Source organism: Bos grunniens, chromosome 7, assembly GCF_055505025.1.
Source record: "Bos grunniens cultivar Pamir isolate PY7600 chromosome 7, Bosgru_T2T1.0, whole genome shotgun sequence".
Lineage (NCBI taxonomy): Eukaryota > Metazoa > Chordata > Mammalia > Artiodactyla > Bovidae > Bos > Bos grunniens.
In genome coordinates this window covers 10,388,765-10,408,552 of record NC_141171.1, presented here as the reverse complement: position 1 = coordinate 10,408,552, position 19,788 = coordinate 10,388,765, and the positions used below count along the sequence as shown (strand labels likewise).

The 19,788-nt window shown below is 37.8% G+C and overlaps 1 pseudogene; it reads right to left on the bottom strand.

Moving 5' to 3' along the window:
- Positions 1 to 14,750: 14,750 nt before the first annotated feature.
- On the bottom strand, positions 14,751 to 15,753 carry LOC147368345 (putative olfactory receptor 7A2; annotated as a pseudogene).
- Positions 15,754 to 19,788: the final 4,035 nt, after the last annotated feature.

The following is a 19,788-nucleotide window of genomic DNA, read 5'->3' as shown; positions in this document are numbered from 1 at the left end:
TTTTCTGCTCTGATGGCTGTGGCCAAAACTTCCAAAAGTATGCTGAATAGTAATGGTGAAAGTGGGCACCCTTGTCTTGTTCCTGACTTTAGGGGAAATGCTGTCAATTTTCACCATTGAGGATAATGTTTGCTGTGGGTTTGTCACATATAGCTTTTATTATGTTGAGGTATGTTCCTTGTATTCCTACTTTCTGGAGAGTTTTTATCATAAATGAATGTTGAATTTTGTCAAAGGGTTTCTCTGCATCTATCGAGATAATCATATGGTTTTTATTTTTCAATAAATACAACCCATCTTAAACGTTAAAAAAATGGCTTCAGTTCTCTTTATAAGCCTCCAAACTTAATATTCTAGCTTACTAGGTCTCTTAAATGTAAATCTCCTCAGCTATGTTCTAATTTTAGTGGAACCACTTTATGCCTCTTTTTCTTTCTTAATTCTCATTAATCTGAATTTCCTTTGCCATCAATTAGCTGAATGATCCTTGTATGTCTGAGTTCAAAAGACACTTTCTTTTCAACATATTAAATAAATTAATTATAGACTAATTAGTCAGTCTGTCATAGAAACCTGACAGTCTCTTGATTCTGGGCTAGGGTGTTCTTTCACTCAGTGACTTCAGGTAGAAGATCTCAGGTTCAATTTCCTCTAGACTTTTCCTCATGTACATACTGAACTCTCAGACTTACCTGGCTCTAAGAGGAAATTTTCTGTGTGGAAGTCTGAATTACTCCCTGGAGGGTTGATGATGGAGACAGAAGCTCTGCTCCCAGATTAGGCCAGAAGGAAGAGTACAACTTTGGTTCCTGAGCTATGAGAAGGATTCAAGGCACCACCCAAATCATGTCCGGCACCTGGGATGCACACACTGAGGGACATAGAGGAGATAGTTACAACTCCCTAGACTGTTACTTATGCACTGTTTGCACTGTTACCCCAACTTGTAAGCTCATATTTCCCTGTCTGAATACAAAGAAAAATGATTCCTATTGAGTCTTTGTATCCTAGAGACAAGATTAGAGTCCAGTCAGGTGAATTCAGTCTTTATTTTTCCATTTCCATGAACTCTTCTGCCTTCCAAAGGTCTCATCTGCTTATACTTTCTCCCACGCTTGAGTTAATATTTTTACCAAATCTGAGACTGCTAACATGTGTTTTCTAGGTCCCATGGATCTCCAAGGTACTGCCTTGTGACAGTGAATGCCTGTCAGTGTCTCTAGAAAATTATTGTTCCTCTCTTCAACTTGGAAAAGAGATGTGTTTCTTTCCTATAAAATCATGGATGCTCTGATTTTGGCTTCATGGTGTTTTTGACCAGAACTTCCCCAATATGAAAGTGTATGTGAATCACTAGGGGATCTTCTTTAAATAGAGATTCTAATTTGGGAGAACTAGGGTGGTTCAGAGATTCTGCATTTGTAACAAACTCCCAGATGTTGTTGATGCCAGGATCTGGCATCATGAGGAACCTAACAGCTTGAACAATTCCAAATCATACCATCTCTCTGAAAAGAAATACATTATGTTTTGGGCTTTCCAGGTGGCACTAGTGGTAAAGAACCCAGCTGCCAAGTAGGAGACATAAGAGACGTGGATTCAATCCCTGGGTTGGAAAGATTCCCCCGGAATGGGGCAGACCACTTCAGTATTCTTGCCTGGAGAAAACAGAAGAGCCTGGTGGACTACAGTCTATGAGGTCTCACAGATTGGATATGACTGAAAAGACCTAGCACACATGCACACACATTATGTTTTACATTTTATTTTAGAGTGGTTGATAATGCAACCCACTAAAATTGCAATAATCAAAATGAATGATGTGGGCAATAATAATCTACTGCTTCTTTCAAAAAATATTGAGGTACAGATGATTTACAATGTTGTGTTAGCTTTGGGTGTACAACAAGGTGAGTCAGTTATACATATACATAATTCACTCTTTCTTGGATTATTTTCCCTGTTTGATCATATTCTGACACCTGGGGACAGCATTTCTGATTATTTTGTTACTCAAGTTTCTTTTTTTAAAAGTTTTTCTTCACAGAAATATGTTAGCTTAAGTCTGGTGTCTTAGACCACTTGGCTATTCTGACTGCTCACAGAACTGTGTTAAAAAGTGACTTAAGGGGAGGAGGAGCCAAGATGGCGGAGGAGTAGGACGGGGAGAACACTTTCTCCCCCACAAATTCATCAAAAGAGCATTTAAACGTCGAGTAAATTCCACAAAACAACTTCTGAATGCCGGCAGAGGACATCAGGCACCCAGAAAAGCAACCCAACTCTTCGAAAGGAGGTAGGAAAAAATATTAAAAACAAACAAAAAAAAAGAGACAAAAGAGGGAGGGACGGAGTTCCGTCCCGGGAAGGGAATCTTAAAAAGAGAGAAGTTTCCAAACATCAGGAAACCTTCTCACTGCCGAATCTGTGCCGAGCTTTGGAAGCACAGAGGGCAACATAACAGGGAGAAAAAATAAATAAACAATTTAAAACTCGCAGATTGCGAGCCCTACGGTAACTCCCCCAGCAGAGAAGCAGCGCAGACGCCTGCATCCGCCATTAGCAAACCGGGGCTGGGCAGGGAGGCGCGGCGTGGGCTGCATCGCTGAGAGTAAGAATCTGGCCTGAATACCCTGAGCGCTATCTGAGCGAAATAATTTGGGCTAGCAAACCAGACTGTGGGATACCTACCACGCGAAAAGCCAGCCCTAACCTAAGACCGCCAGGCCCGCACACGGAACAAAAGACTGAACAGAGATAGCCGGCTGCAGACCTTCCCCCTCCGGTGACAGGCAGCCAGAGCCGGAAGGGGGCAATCGCAGCCCCAGAGAGACATTATCTATAAAACTGTAAGCAGGCTTCTTTGCTAACTAAAACTTCTTGGGGGTCTGGACGGTTAACATCTGCCTGAGAAGGTGCGCCGGTTTTACATCCAGATAACCGAGTGGCGGGGAGGCGATAAGTCGCAGCATTGGCGCTCGCCTGGGAAGAGCAAATTGGCGCTCGGACCTGGGAAGAGCACAAAACGCAGGCCCAACTGAGTCTGCGCCTCTGAGGACTACCCGAGTGCCTGAACCTGAGCGGCTTGGACCTGGGAGGTGCATGCAGCCCAGGGCCAGCCTCGGATTGTTCCCGGCAGAACAACCTAGAGTCCGAGCAGTGTGGACAGGGAGGCTACACGCGCCGTGAGCGGGGGCAGACCCAGGGTGGCTGAGGCACTGCGAGCCCACGCCAGTGTTATTTGTTTGCAGCATCCCTCCCTCCATCCCCACAGCGCGACTGAACAAGTAAGCCTAAAAAAAAAAAAAAAAGTGTCCTCCACCGTGCCCTTTGAATCAGGGCGGAAACCAGATACTGAAGAGACTAGCAAACAGAAGAAGATATAACAGAGGGAAACGCCTTGGAAGCTACAGGCAATAGATCAAAACCCTGTGGTTACTACGGACTACATAGGAAGGGGCCTATAGATCTTGAGAAATATAAATCTGACCAAGGAACTAGCCAAAAATGAACTGAACCCACAACACCCACAAAAAAAACCCAAAAAAGTCCTAGATATATTTTTATTATTTTTACGATCATTCTTTCTTTATTTTTTTTTTTAACTAAAAAAAAAAATTTTTTTAAGTCCTCTATTGTTCCTTTAATTTTCACTTTTATAACCTATTACTTTGCAAAAAAAAAAAAAAAAAGACCCTATTTTTTTCTTCTTCAGCAAACTTCACATATATATATTTTATAATTTTTTGACCTTGGTTTTTTTTGTTTGGTTGTTTTTGTTTTTGTTTTTTTCTTCTTTTCTTTAACATTGTATTTTTGAAATTCCAAACTCTACTCTAGATTTTTAATTTTCGCTTTTTGGTATATGTTATCAATTTTGTACCTATAGTTTTTTTTTATATAATTTCTGTGACTTTTTTTTTTCTTTTTTTTTTCTTCTTCTCTGTTTCTTTCTCTTCTTCTTTTATATAACATTGTATATCTGAAATTCCAAACTTTACTCTAGATTTTTAATTTATGCTTTTTGGTATTTGATATCAATTTTGTACCTGTATTTTCTTTATAATTTTTGTGACATTGTTCATATTTGTTTGTTTGTTTTCTCTCTTTATTTTTCTTCTTCTTCTTTTTTTTTTTTTTAACATTGTATTTTTGAAATTCCAAACTCTACTCTAGATTTTTAATTTTCGCTTTCTGGTATTAGTTATCAATTTTGTACCTGTACTTTCTTTATAATTTTCGCCACCCTGTTTGTTTTTGTTTGTTCGTTCTTTCTCTCTTTCTTTTCCTTCTTCTTTTCTTTAACATTGTATTTTTGAAATTCCAAACTCTACTCTAGATTTTTAATTTTCGCTTTCTGGTATTAGTTATCAATTTTGTACCTGTACTTTCTTTATAATTTTCGCGACCTTGTTTGTTTTTGTTTGTTCGTTCTTTCTCTCTTTCTTTTCCTTCTTCTTTTCTTTAACATCGTATTTTTGAAATTCCAAACTCTACTCTAGATTTTTGATTTTTGCTTTTATGTATTTGTTACCAATTTTGTACCTTTAAGGACCCAATCTTCAGGACCCATTTTTCACTAGGGAGTGAGATTACTGGCTTGACTGCTCTCTCTCCCTTTGGACCCTCCTTTTTCTCCACCAGGTCGCCTGTGTCTCCTCCCTAACCCCTCTCTACTCTACCCAACTCTGTGAATTTCTGTGTGTTCCAGATGGTGGAGAACACTTAGGGAACTGATTACTGGCTGGATCTGTCTCCCTCCTTTTCATTCCCCCCTTTTATCCTTCTGGCCACCTCTGTTACCTTCCTCCTTCTTCTCTTCTCTGTATAACCCCGTGAACATCTCTGAGTGGTCCAGTTGTGGAGTGCACATAAGGAAGTGACTACTGGCTAGCCCACTCTCTCCACTATTGATTCACCTCATCTCATTTGGGTCACCTCTAACTCCCTCCTCCCTCTTCTCTTCTCCATGTAACCCTGTGAACCTCTCTGAGTGACCCTCACTGTAGAGAAACTTATCATCTTTAATGTAGATGTTTTATCAACGGTGCTGTATAGAAGGAGAAGTTTTGAAACTACTGTAAAAATAAGACCGATAATCGGAAGCAGGAGACTTAAGTCCAAACCCTGACTCCAGGGAACTCCTGACTCCAAGGAACATTCACTGACAGGAGCTCATCAAATGCCTCCATACCGACACTGAAACCTAGCACCACACAAGGGCCAATAAGTTCAGGGCAAGACATACCAAGCAAATTCTCCAGCAACAAAGGAACACAGCCCTGAGCTTCAAGATACAGGCTGCCCAAAGTCACCCCAAAACTATAGACATCTCATAACTCATTACTGGACATTTCATTGCACTCCAGGGAGAAGAAATACAGCTCCACCTACCAGAACACCGACACAAGCTTCCCTAACCAGGAAACCTTGACAAGCCACCTGTACAAACCCACACACAGTGAGGAAACGCCATAATAAAGAGAACTCCACAAACTGCCAGAATACAGAAAGGACACCCCAAACTCAGCAATTTAAACAAGATGAAGAGACAGAGGAATACTCAGCACATAAAGGAACAGGATAAATGCCCACCAAACCAAACAAAAGAGGAAGAGATAGGGAATCTACCTGATAAAGAATTCCGAATAATGATAGTGAAATTGATCCAAAATCTTGAAACTAAAATGGAATCACAGATAAATAGCCTGGAGACAAGGATTGAGAAGATGCAAGAAAGGTTTAACAAGGACCTAGAAGAAATAAAAAAGAGTCAATATATAATGAATAATGCAATAAGTGAAATTAAAAACACTCTGGAGGCAACAAATAGTAGAATAACAGAGGCAGAAGACAGGATTAGTGAATTAGAAGATAGAATGGTAGAAATAAATGAATCAGAGAGGATAAAAGAAAAACGAATTAAAAGAAATGAGGACAATCTCAGAGACCTCCAGGACAATATTAAACGCTACAACATTCGAATCATAGGGGTTCCAGAAGAAGAAGACAAAAAGAAAGACCATGTGAAAATACTTGAGGAGATAATAGTGGAAAACTTCCCTAAAATGGGGAAGGAAATAATCACCCAAGTCCAAGAAACCCAGAGAGTACCAAACAGGATAAACCCAAGGAGAAACACCCCAAGACACATATTAATCAAATTAACAAAGATCAAACACAAAGAACAAATATTAAAAGCAGCAAGGGAAAAACAACAAATAACACACAAGGGAATTCCCATAAGGATAACAGCTGATCTTTCAATAGAAACTCTTCAAGCCAGGAGGGAATGGCAAGACATACTTAAAATGATGAAAGAAAATAACCTACAGCCCAGATTATTGTACCCAGCAAGGATCTCATTCAAGTATGAAGGAGAAATCAAAAGGTCTTCAGACAAGCAAAAGCTGAGAGAATTCTGCACCACCAAACCAGCTCTCCAACAAATACTAAAGGATATTCTCTAGACAGGAAACACAAAAACGGTGTATAAACTCGAACCCAAAACAATAAAGTAAATGGCAACGGGAACATACTTATCAGTAATTACCTTAAATGTAAATGGGTTGAATGCCCCAACCAAAAGACAAAGACTGGCTGAATGGATACAAAAACAAGACCCCTACATATGTTGTCTACAAGAGACCCACCTCAAAACAGGGGACACATACAGACTGAAAGTGAAGGGCTGGAAAAAGATTTTCCATGCAAATAGGGACCAAAAGAAAGCAGGAGTAGCAATACTCATATCAGATAAAATAGACTTTAAAACAAAGGCTGTGAAAAGAGACAAAGAAGGTCACTACATAATGATCAAAGGATCAATCCAAGAAGAAGATATAACAATTATAAATATATATGCACCCAACACGGGAGCACCACAGTACGTAAGACAAATGCTAACAAGTATGAAAGGAGAAATTAACAATAACACAATAATAGTGGGAGACTTTAATACCCCACTTACACCTATGGATAGATCAACTAAACAGAAAATTAACAAGGAAACACAAACTTTAAACGATACAATAGACCAGTTAGACCTAATTGATATCTATAGGTCATTTCATCCCAAAACAATGAATTTCACCTTTTTCTCAAGCGCACATGGAACCTTCTCCAGGATAGATCACATCCTGGGCCATAAAGCTAGCCTTGGTAAATTCAAAAAAATAGAAATCATTCCAAGCATTTTTTCTGACCACAATGCAGTAAGATTAGATCTCAATTACAGGAGAAAAACTATTAAAAACTCCAACATATGGAGGCTGAACAACACGCTGCTGAATAACCAACAAATCACAGAAGAAATCAAAAAAGAAATCAAAATTTGCATAGAAACGAATGAAAATGAAAACACAACAACCCAAAACCTGTGGGACACGGTAAAAGCAGTCCTAAGGGGAAAGTTCATAGCAATACAGGCACACCTCAAGAAACAAGAAAAAAGTCAAATAAATAACCTAACTCTACACCTAAAGCAACTAGAAAAGGAAGAAATGAAGAACCCCAGGGTTAGTAGAAGGAAAGAAATCTTAAAAATTAGAGCAGAAATAAATGCAAAAGAAACAAAAGAGACCATAGCAAAAATCAACAAAACCAAAAGCTGGTTCTTTGAAAGGATAAATAAAATTGACAAACCATTAGCCAGACTCATCAAGAAACAAAGGGAGAAAAATCAAATCAACAAAATTAGAAACGAAAATGGAGAGATCACAACAGACAACACAGAAATACAAAGGATCATAAGAGACTACTATCAACAATTATATGCCAATAAAATGGACAACGTGGAAGAAATGGACAAATTCTTAGAAAAGTACAACTTTCCAAAACTGGACCAGGAAGAAATAGAAAATCTTAACAGACCCATCACAAGCATGGAAATTGAAACTGTAATTAAAAATCTTCCAGCAAACAAAAGCCCCGGTCCAGACGGCTTCACAGCTGAATTCTACCAAAAATTTAGAGAAGAGCTAACACCTATCCTGCTCAAACTCTTCCAGAAAATTGCAGAGGAAGGTAAACTTCCAAACTCATTCTATGAGGCCACCATCACCCTAATACCAAAACCTGACAAAGATCCCACAAAAAAAGAAAACTACAGGCCAATATCACTGATGAACATAGATGCAAAAATCCTTAACAAAATTCTAGCAATCAGAATCCAACAACACATTAAAAAGATCATACACCATGATCAAGTGGGCTTTATCCCAGGGATGCAAGGATTCTTCAATATCTGTAAATCAATCAATGTAATACACCACATTAACAAATTGAAAAATAAAAACCATATGATTATCTCAATAGATGCAGAGAAAGCCTTTGACAAAATTCAACATCCATTTATGATAAAAACTCCAGAAAGCAGGAATAGAAGGAACATACCTCAACATAATAAAAGCTATATATGACAAACCCACTGCAAACATTATCCTCAATGGTGAAAAATTGAAAGCATTTCCTCTAAAGTCAGGAACAAGACAAGGGTGCCCACTTTCACCATTACTATTCAACATAGTTTTGGAAGTTTTGGCCACAGCAATCAGAGCAGAAAAAGAAATAAAAGGAATCCAAATTGGAAAAGAAGAAGTAAAACTCTCACTATTTGCAGATGACATGATCCTCTACATATAAAACCCTAAAGACTCCACCAGAAAATTACTAGAAATAATCAATGACTACAGTAAAGTTGCAGGATATAAAATCAACACACAGAAATCCCTGGCATTCCTATACACTAATAATGAGAAAACAGAAAGAGAAATTAAGGAAACAATTCCATTCACCATTGCAACGGAAAGAATAAAATACTTAGGAATATATCTACCTAAAGAAACTAAAGACCTATATATAGAAAACTATAAAACACTGGTGAAAGAAATCAAAGAGGATGCTAATAGATGGAGAAATATACCATGTTCATGGATTGGAAGAATCAATATAGTGAAAATGAGTATACTACCCAAAGCAATTTATAGATTCAACGCAATCCCTATCAAGCTACCAACAGTATTCTTCACAGAGCTAGAACAAATAATTTCACAATTTGTATGGAAATACAAAAAACCTCGAATAGCCAAAGCGATCTTGAGAAAGAAGAATGGAACGGGAGGAATCAACCTACCTGACTTCAGGCTCTACTACAAAGCCACAGTTATCAAGACAGTATGGTACTGGCACAAAGACAGAATTATTGATCAATGGAATAAAATAGAAAGCCCAGAGATAAATCCACGCACATATGGACACCTTATCTTCGACAAAGGAGGCAAGAATATACAATGGATTAAAGACAATCTCTTTAACAAGTGGTGCTGGGAAATCTGGTCAACCACTTGTAAAAGAATGAAACTGGACCACTTTCTAACACCATACACAAAAATAAACTCAAAATGGATTAAAGATCTAAACGTAAGACCAGAAACTATAAAACTCCTAGAGGAGAACATAGGCAAAACACTCTCCGACATACATCACAGCAGGATCCTCTATGACCCACCTCCCAGAATATTGGAAATAAAAGCAAAAATAAACAAATGGGACCTAATTAACCTTAAAAGCTTCTGCACATCAAAGGAAACTATTAGCAAGGTGAAAAGACAGCCTTCAGAATGGGAGAAAATAATAGCAAATGAAGCAACCGACAAACAACTAATCTCAAAAATATACAAGCAACTCCTACAGCTCAACTCCAGAAAAATAAACGACCCAATCAAAAAATGGGCCAAAGAACTAAATAGACATTTCTCCAAAAAAGACATACAGATGGCTAACAAACACATGAAAAGATGCTCAACATCACTCATTATCAGAGAAATGCAAATCAAAACCACTATGAGGTACCATTTCACACCAGTCAGAATGGCTGCGATCCAAAAGTCTACAAGCAATAAATGCTAGAGAGGGTGTGGAGAAAAGGGAACCCTCTTACACTGTTGGTGGGAATGCAAACTAGTACAGCCACTATGGAGAACAGTGTGGAGATTCCTTAAAAAACTGGAAATAGAACTGCCTTATGATCCAGCAACCCCACTGCTGGGCATACACACTGAGGAAACCAGAAGGGAAAGAGACACGTGTACCCCAATGTTCATCGCAGCACTGTTTATAATAGCCAAGACATGGAAGCAACCTAGATGTCCATCAGCAGATGAATGGATAAGAAAGCAGTGGTACATATACACAATGGAGTATTACTCAGCCATTAAAAAGAATACATTTGAATCAGTTCTAATGAGGTGGATGAAACTGGAGCCTATTATACAGAGTGAAGTAAGCCAGAAGGAAAAACATAAATACAGTATACTAACGCACATATATGGAATTTAGAAAGATGGTAACAATTACCCGGTGTACGAGACAGCAAAAGAGACACTGATGTATAGAACAGTCTTATGGACTCTGTGGGAGAGGGAGAGGGTGGGAAGATTTGGGAGAATGGCAATGAAACATGTAAAATATCATGTAGGAAACGAGTTGCCAGTCCAGGTTCGATGCATGATGCTGGATGCTTGGGGCTGGTGCACTGGGACGGCCCAGAGGGATGGTATGGGGAGGGAGGAGGGAGGAGGGTTCGGGATGGGGAACACATGTATACCTGTGGCGGATTCATTTTGATATTTGGCAAAACTAATACAATTATGTAAAGTTTAAAAATAAAATAAAATTGGAAGAATAAAAAAAAAAAAAAAGTGACTTAATTGATGTTCCAAGGAGAGCTTGCAAGCGCATACATAATTGTACACAAAAACTGTTGACTCTGAACCTTATAAGTAGGCAGAAATTCAAGTTCTTTTATGAGTCAGTTTTAATCATGAAAGTTGAGGAAATTCTACCACATCATATGGGAGATATACAGTGCATGCTATCACTTGTTCACTGCTCATTTTATGGCAACATTTAGAATGAATGAGATTTTTTATTTAGAAAAATGGGAAAAATCATAGTTGTAGGCATTGCTGAAAGTTTTCAAGCAGAAATTGTAAGATAATTCAATAAGAAAACAAAAAAACAGTTTTATCAGTCTTTCACCTTAATGAATAAATTGCCCTTTGCAATGAAACCAGTGTTCCACACTATTTAAAAGTTTTTTTTTTATAATTTAAAAGCATATTTTTAATTTTTTTTATTGAAGGATAATTGCTTTACAGAATTTTGTTGTTTTATGTCAAACCTCAACATGAATCAGCCATAGGTATACATATATTCCCTCCCTTTTGAACCTCCTTTCCATCTCCCTCCCCGTCCTACCCATCTAGGTTGATACAGAGCCCCTGTTTGAGTTTCCTGAGCTATACAGCAAATTCCCTTTGGCTATCAATTTTACATATGGTAGTGTAAGTTTCATGTTACTCTTTCCATACATCTCACCCTCTTCTCCCCTCTCCCTATGTCTATAAGTCTACTCTCTATATCTGTTTCTCCATTGCTGCCCTGTAAATAAATTCTTCAGTACCATTTTTCTATATTCTATATATCCTATATTCAGTTAGAATATGATATTTATCTTTCTCTTTCTGACTTACTGCACTCTGTATAATAGGTTCTAGGTTCATGCACCTCATCAGAACTGACTCAAATGCATACCATTTTATATCCAAGCAGGAATAAAATGAAAAAGAAATGAAAGAAACGATAGTAAAGATTAATAAAACTAAAAGCTTGCTCTTTAAGAAGATAAACAAAATTGACAAGCCTTTAGCCAGATTCATTAAAAACATGTTTTAATTTTTAATTAATTATCTAGACAGAAAATTGTAACTGAATCTGAAATATAGACCCTGAAACATTTATTTTCATTTGCAGTGTGTAAATTTCATTCATAAATGTGATATTGTTGGATGTTGTGAATGTCTCTGTTTGATTCCCAGCATATAGTCTAGGAGAGGAACTGCCTGTTTATTAGTCTATGGGATTCTTGTATACTCCCTTCTCAGTAGTCTATGCTTCCTATGTGTGCATGTGTGCTAAGTCACTTCAGTCGTGTCTGATTTTTTGCAATCCTATGGATTGTAGGCACCAGGCTCCTCTGTCCACGGGGATTCTGCAGTCAAGAATACTGGAGTGGGTTGCCATGCCCTCGTCCAGGGGATCTTCCTGATCCAGGGATCAAACTCAGGTCTCTTCTGTCTCCTGCATTGGCAGGCAGGTTCTTTACCACTAGCACCACCTATATATTATGCTAATACCTCTATTCCTTACTGTCTCTACCTATGGGTAAGGAGGTATTTGTTACTTTAATGGGTATATGTACAGACTGAAAATGAATGCCATGCATAATATTATAAAGTATAAAGTTTACATTATTATATTCAATATCATCTCTGACTTGAAGGTCATACTAAGTCAATTCCTTGTAGCTTAGATGGTAAAGAATCTGCCTGCAATGTGGGATCCCTGCGTTTGATCCCTGGGTTGGGGAGATCCTCTGGAGAAGGGAAAGGCTACCCACTCAAGTATTCTGGCCTGATAGTCCATGGGAGTGCAAAGAATCAGACAAGACTGAGTGACTTTCCTTTCACTCACGCTTCTGTGTAGACTATAAGGGCAGATATGTATTTGATAATCAGATTTGCCAGCAACTTTGGTAGCCAATGTGGATGAGAGAACAAAATCCTCATTAGGAGAATAAACTCAATGGACTGTTATAGAACACATAATTATATAAAGGTCTAGACCATCAAGAACACCAGTTCAGGAATGATATAAAAAGGGATGATGGACATAGAAGTGAAAAACTGTACTCTCTGGTTTTTCCTCTTCTATAATATTATAAATGTGGCCTAGCTTCCAAATTAATTTTTCCAATGGATGATTCTTTTAGTAAAACAAGTGACAGAGTAAACTAGGGTGATATTTGTCATTTGAGAAGAAATGTTTCTTAATAAAGGACAGAAACAGTATGGACCTAAAAGAAGCAGAAGATATTAAGAAGAGGTGGCAAGAATACACAGAAGAACTATACAAAAAAAAAAACCAAAACCTAATGACCCAGATAACCATGATGATGTGATCACTCACCTAGAGCCAGACATCCTGGAATGTGAAGTCAAATGGGCCTTAACAAAGCTAATGGAGGTGATGGAATTCCAGGTGAGCTATTTCAAATCCTAAAAGATGATGCTGTGAAAGTGCTGCACTCAATATGCCAGCAAATTTGGAAAACTCAACAGTGGCCACGGGACTGGAAAAGGTCAGTTTTCACTCAAGTCCCAAAGAAAGGCAATGCTAAAGAATGCTCAAACCACACAATCGTGCTAGCAAAGTAATACTCAAATCACATGCTAGAAAAGTAATACTCAAAATTCTCCAAGCCAGGCTTCAACAGTGTGTGAACTGTGAACTTCCAGATGTTCAAGCTGGATTGAGAAAAGCCAGAGGAGCCAGAGATCAAATTGCCAACATCTGCTGGATCACTGAAAAAGCAAGAGAGTTCCAGAAAAACATTTCCTTCTGCTTTATCGAATATACCAGAGCCTTTGACTGTGTAGATCACAACAAACTGTGGAAACTTCTGAAAGAGAAGGGAATATCAGATGACCTTACCTGCCTTCTGAGAAATTTGTATTCAAGTCAGGAAGCAACAGTTAGAACTGGACATGGAACAACAGACTGGTTCCAAATTGGGAAAGTAGTACATCATGGCTTTATATTTTCACCTGCTTATTTAACTTTTATGTGAAGTACATCATGCAAAATGCCAGCTGGATGAAGCACAAGCTAGAATCACAATTGCTGGGAGAAATAGCAATAACCTCAGATATGCAGATGACACCACCCTTATGGCAGAAAGTGAAGAGAAGCTAAAGAGCCTCTTGATTAAAGCAAAAGAAGAGAGTGAAAAATCTTGCTTAAAACTCAACATTCAAAAAACTAAGATCATGACATCTGGTCCCATCACTTCATGGCAAATAGATGGGGAAACAATGAAAATAGAGACTTTATTTTTTGGGGCTCCAAAATCACTGCAGATGGTGAGTTCAGCCATGAAGTAAAAAGATGCTTGCTCCTTGGAAGAAAAGATATGACCAACCCAGACAGCATATTAAAAAGCTGAGACATTACTTTGCTAACAAATGCTTGTCTAGTCAGAGCTGTGGTTTTCTACTAGCTATGTATGGATGTGAGAGTTGGACCATAAGGAAAGCTGAACACTGAAGAATTGATGCTTTTGGATTCTGGTGCTGGAGAAGACTCTTGAGGGTCACTTGGACTGCAAGGAGATCAACTCAGTCAATCCTAAAGGAAATCAGTCCTGAATACTCATTGGAAAGACTGATGCTGAAGCTGAAATTCCAATTCTTTGACCAGCTGATGCAAAGAACTGACTCATTGGAAAAGACTGCACTGGGAAAGACTGAAGGCAGGAGGAGAAGGGGCAAAAGAGAATGAGATGGTTGGATGGCATCACCGACTCAATGTACATGAATTTGAGCAAAGTCTGGTAGTTGGTGATGGCCAGGGAAGCCTGGTGTGCTGCAGTCCATGGGGTTTCAAAGGATTGAACTGAACTGATTCTTAGTAAATTAAGGCAGTTCCTTGCAATACATAGGATTTTTCAACTTTTTCATATCAAAATTTGAGAAAAAAAGTAAGGAAACAGGAAGAAAAAAAAGAGAAGAAAGCCATTGCATATCCTCATTAATAAATGAGGTAATTCCACTGTACCAGATAGTTGAAAAAATAAAAATTCAGGAAATAAATAAAAGAGCAACTTTCACTTCCACAGTCTGATTAAAGAATCACAACAACTGACCTTGAGGCGTTGAGCCTTGCAATGATGGGCATTTCTCCAGACCTAGAATTATTTGTCTTTTTGGACTCACCATCACAAAGAGTCTTTTCAGAGCCCCTTTTATGTCTTTATTTCTCAGACTGTAGATGAAGGGATTCAGCATGGGTGTGACCACAGTGTACATCACCGCGGCTGTTGCACTTGAGTGTGAGCTGTGGGTAGCAGCAGAGCTAAAGTCACTCTTAGGCTTGTAGAAAAAAATAAGGAGACAACTGAGAGGTGAGATGCACAGGTGGAAAATGCTTTATACTTCTCTTGAGTTGATGTGATTCTACGTATGGAGGAAACAATCTTTGAGTAAGAGTAAAGGATACCAGTCAGGGCACCACTATCTAGCAGGACAGTTGTAAAATAAATCACCATGTAATTAAGAAAGTTGTCAGAACAGGCAAGTTGGGTCATCTGACTAAGGTCACAAAAAAGTGGGGGATTTCCACATTAGTGCAAAAGGAAAGCTGCAACATCATTAAACTTTGTAACAAGGAATTCAGAATACACATGATCCAAGACACCAAAACCAGTAGTCCACAGATCCGGGGATTCATGATGATTGTGTAGTGCAGCAGGTGACAGATGGCCACAAAGCAGTCATAGGCCATCACTGTCAGGAGGAAGATGTCCAACACTGCAGAGAGTAGGAAAAAATAAATTTGTGTGATGCAGCCTTCATAGGTTATAACTTTGCTCTGGGTCTGGATGTTCCACAACATCTTTGGGACAGTGGTAGAGATGAAACAGATGTGTACAAAGGACAGGTTGGAGAGGAAGAAATACATGGGGGTGTGGAGGTGAGAGTCTGAGCTGATAGCCAGGATGATGAGCAGGTTTCCAAAGACGGTGATCAGGTACATGGAGAGGAAAAGTCCAAATATGAGGGGCTGTAGCTCTGGCTCCTCTGAGAATCCCAGGAGAATAAATTCTGAAATTTTTGTATCATTGCCTGCTTCCATGTGTTTGAAGTAACCACTAGGAAAGAAAAAAATGATATTACAAATATTCACACAAACTTGAATGGAATATATAATTAAAATTGGCCTTATGCTTGGCCATCAAGAAACTAATTTTAATATTCTGTGTGCAGATCTGATTTAGTGTTTTCCCTCTGCAACCTGTGACTTGAAATTTTTGTTCCAATCAACTTTACCCCCCAAGAAGTTATGTATTCTACACTTTTAATGAAAAATTCTTCATGATTTCAGGAATGTAAATTGAGGTCTGACCATGATTCATTAATAGTTACTATCTAGGCAATTTCTTCAAAGGTCCTGAAGAGCAAAAGTACCTACAGTTCAATGATGGATAAAAATATGTAAGCCATTAATACCATTATACAATACTTACAGATGGCAACAAGTGGTATAAATAAATCTAGAGCAGCTATAAAGGAGACAGTGAATAGTGCATTCACTTTGTCATGGGTATTTAGGCAAGACCTGAAAGCAAGGTGACATTTGAGCCGTAATTTCATGTAAGAGGAGAGAAATGAAAGGCTGTGTGTGGAAGTGTGTACCTGGCAGAAGAAATGTCCAGAACTCACATAAATAAATTCAAAAATGAAAGAGGAGATTTTACAACTGATACTAGAGAAATGTAAGGATATGAGAGACTTTTATGAGCAATCATATGTCAAGTTGGATAATCTAGAAAAAATGGAAAAATGTCTAGAAAAATACAACCTCCCAAGATTAAATCATTATAAAACAGAAACTGTGAAGAAACAAATCACTAGTAAGGAGGTTGAATCAATAATAAATAACCTCCCAACAAACAGATGTCTAGGATGAGATACCTTCACTGGTGAATTCTACCACACTTTCAAAAAGGAATTAATATCAATCTTCAGAAAGTATTTGCAAACTATAAGGAACAGAGACTGTTCCAAACTCATTTTATAAAGGCAGCATTACCCTTATACCAAAATCAGACAAGGACTCTACAAGCAAAGAAAATTAAAGACCAATATTCCCAGTGCAAACATTCTCAACAAAACATTAGCAAAACTAAATAATGCATAAAAAGGATCATGTATCCTGATCAAGTGAATTTATTTCAGGCATGCAAGAATGGTTCAATGTCGTGATCAATCAATGTGATATAATACATTAACAAAATGAAGGAAAAAACTTGTATAATCTTTTCAACAGATGCAGAAAAACCTCTTGACAAAATCCAACATATCTTTATGATTAAAAGCTCTCAACAAATTGGATAAAGCAGGAACAGAGCTCAAAATAATAAAGGCCATGTATCACAAGCACAGAGCTAACATTATATTCAATGAAGAAAAGCTTTACCTCTTTGAACAGGAGCAAGACAAAAGTCAGCTGTTTATTTTCCAGTTTCATTTAAAAAATAATTGATATACACCACTATGTAAGTTCTTGGAATATAGCATGAAGGTTTAATTTGCATATATTTTGAAATGATTATCACAGTGGGTTAAGCTAACATCCATCTTCTTATATAGATACAAAAAAATAAACTAAGAAATAAAAAAGAAAATAAAAAAAGTCTCACCTCAGGAACGAACTGGGGTCTCCAGCACTGGCAGGCAGATTCTTTACCATCTGAGCCATGAGGTAAGCCCCTCCTAGTGATTAGAATTCTTATATTTACTCTCTTAACAATTTTCCTATATATTGTACAGCAATGTTAGTTAGGTTGTTGTTTAGTTGCTAAGTCGTGTCCAACTCTTTTGTGACCCCATGGACAATAGCCCACCAAAATCCTCTGTCCATGGGATTTACCAGGCAAGAATACTGGAGTGGGTTGCCATTTCCTCCTCCAGGGTATCTTCCTGACCCAGGGAGCAAACTCACGTCTCCAACATTGGCAGGTGGATTCTTTACCACTGACCCATCAGCGAAGTCCAACATTAGCTATACTTATCATTTTTTACATTGCATCTACATCTAGTAATTATATCTGGAAGTTTTTGTATCTTGGTAACTTTTTTCTATTTTCTTAAGCCTCAATACTCTGCTTCTGATAGACACAAGTCTGATTTTTCTATGAGTTTTCTGTTGTTTTTGTTTATTTAAAGTTCAGCATATAAGTGAGATCATATAGTATTTGATTTTTTTTGTTTGTTTTACATCTTTCAGTTAGTATAATGCCTCCATATTTCATTCATGCTGCCATAAGCCAGAGGATTTCCTCTGTGTGTCATTTTTTTATGGCTAAGTGTTATTTCATTGTGTACATTCACCATAACCTCTTTATCCACTCATCCATCCATTGAACCTTAGGTCATTTCCATATCTTGGCTTTTGTGAACAATGCTGCTATGAATATCAGTTGCAAATCTGTTGCATTCTCTACATTAATCATGAACTATCAAAAATAGAAATTAGGAAATAGCACATTTTCCAACTGCATCAAAAAGAATAATATACCTAGGAATAATCAAGCAGGTGTAAGACCTGTGCACTGAAAAGTATAAGACATTGGTGAAAGAAATTGAGGACACAAATATATGGAAAGATACACCCTACTCATAACGAAGAGAATTAATATTATTTTTAAATTAATTAATGTATTTTAATTGAAGGCTAATTACTTTACAATATTGTGGTGGTTTTTGCCATACATTGACATAAATCAGCCATGGGTGTACATGTGTCCCCCATCCTGAACCCCTTTCCCGCCTCCCTCCCCATCCCATCCCTCAAGGTTGTCCCAGTGCACCGGCTTTGAGTGCTGCCTTGTTTCATGCACCAAACTTGGACTGATGATCTATTTCACATATGGTAATATACATGTTTCAATGCTATTCTCTCAATTCGTCCCACGCTCGCCTTCTCCCACAAGAATTACTGTCGTTAAGATGCCCATACTACCCAAAGAAATCTATAGATTCAATACAATTTCCATCAATGAATAAATGAAAAAATAAGCTATGTCTTTTTAATTTAGCCATAAAAAGTAATGAAATATTGCTATTTGTGATAGCATGGATAGACTTTGACTGTTTTATGTTAAATGGACTAAGAAAAATACTAATACTATATAATCTCATGTGTGGATTCTGAGGTGTCCCAAGGAAAAAAGAACAGAAGAAAAACAAGGAGGGCCTTGGAATGCAGGAACAGGAAAAAACAGACTCTTATTGTCCCTTCCTCCCCCATGTTGTAACTATTAAAGAATTTCAGGTGCTCCTGAGCAGTATAACCTGTCTCCCCTCCTACCCATAGGGAGAAGGCGTTTGCCTTACTCTTCCCCCACCTCATCCAACCAGCAAATGACCCATAAGACCCCTATCCTGCTCATTGTACCCTTGGTATAAAAATGGACTAAGTACCCCTGTTCAACATTGGTTCTCCCTTGAGCTGGCCCACAGTTCTAACAGCATCTCCCACTCTAATAAACTTTATTCTCCTCTCATTGTGCCTCATGTCTGGAAATTCTTTTCCAACCTGCACACAGACCATGACAGTTTCTAAAATAACAACAACAAAAAAACCTAACCCTAACAAAAAATGAGCTCATAGAAAAGAGAAAAATTGGTGGTTTCCAGAGAAAGATGAGTAAAATGGGTAAAAGAAGTAAAAATATGCAAACTTCCAGTTATATAAATTGTCATTGGGATGTAATGACTCCATAGTTTATTTAGTTGCATTTTGAGATTTTTATCTTTAATTAATTTTTATTGGAGTATATTTCCCTTACAATGTTGTGTTAGTTTCTAATGTACTTCAAAGTGAAGCAATTGTATTTATACATATATATTTTTCTTTTTTAGATTTCCTTCCCATTTCTGTCACCACAGAGCACTCAAAACTAATAAGTTATCACTTCACACCTGTCAGAATGAACATTATCAAAAAAATCTACAAACAATAAATGCTGGAGGGGATGTGAAGAAAAGGGAAACTTCTTGCACTGTTGGTGGGAATGTAAGTTGATACAGACACTATGAGAACAGTAAGGAAGCTCCTTAAAAAATAAAAAATAGAACTACCATATGACCCAGCAAGGGGCTTCCT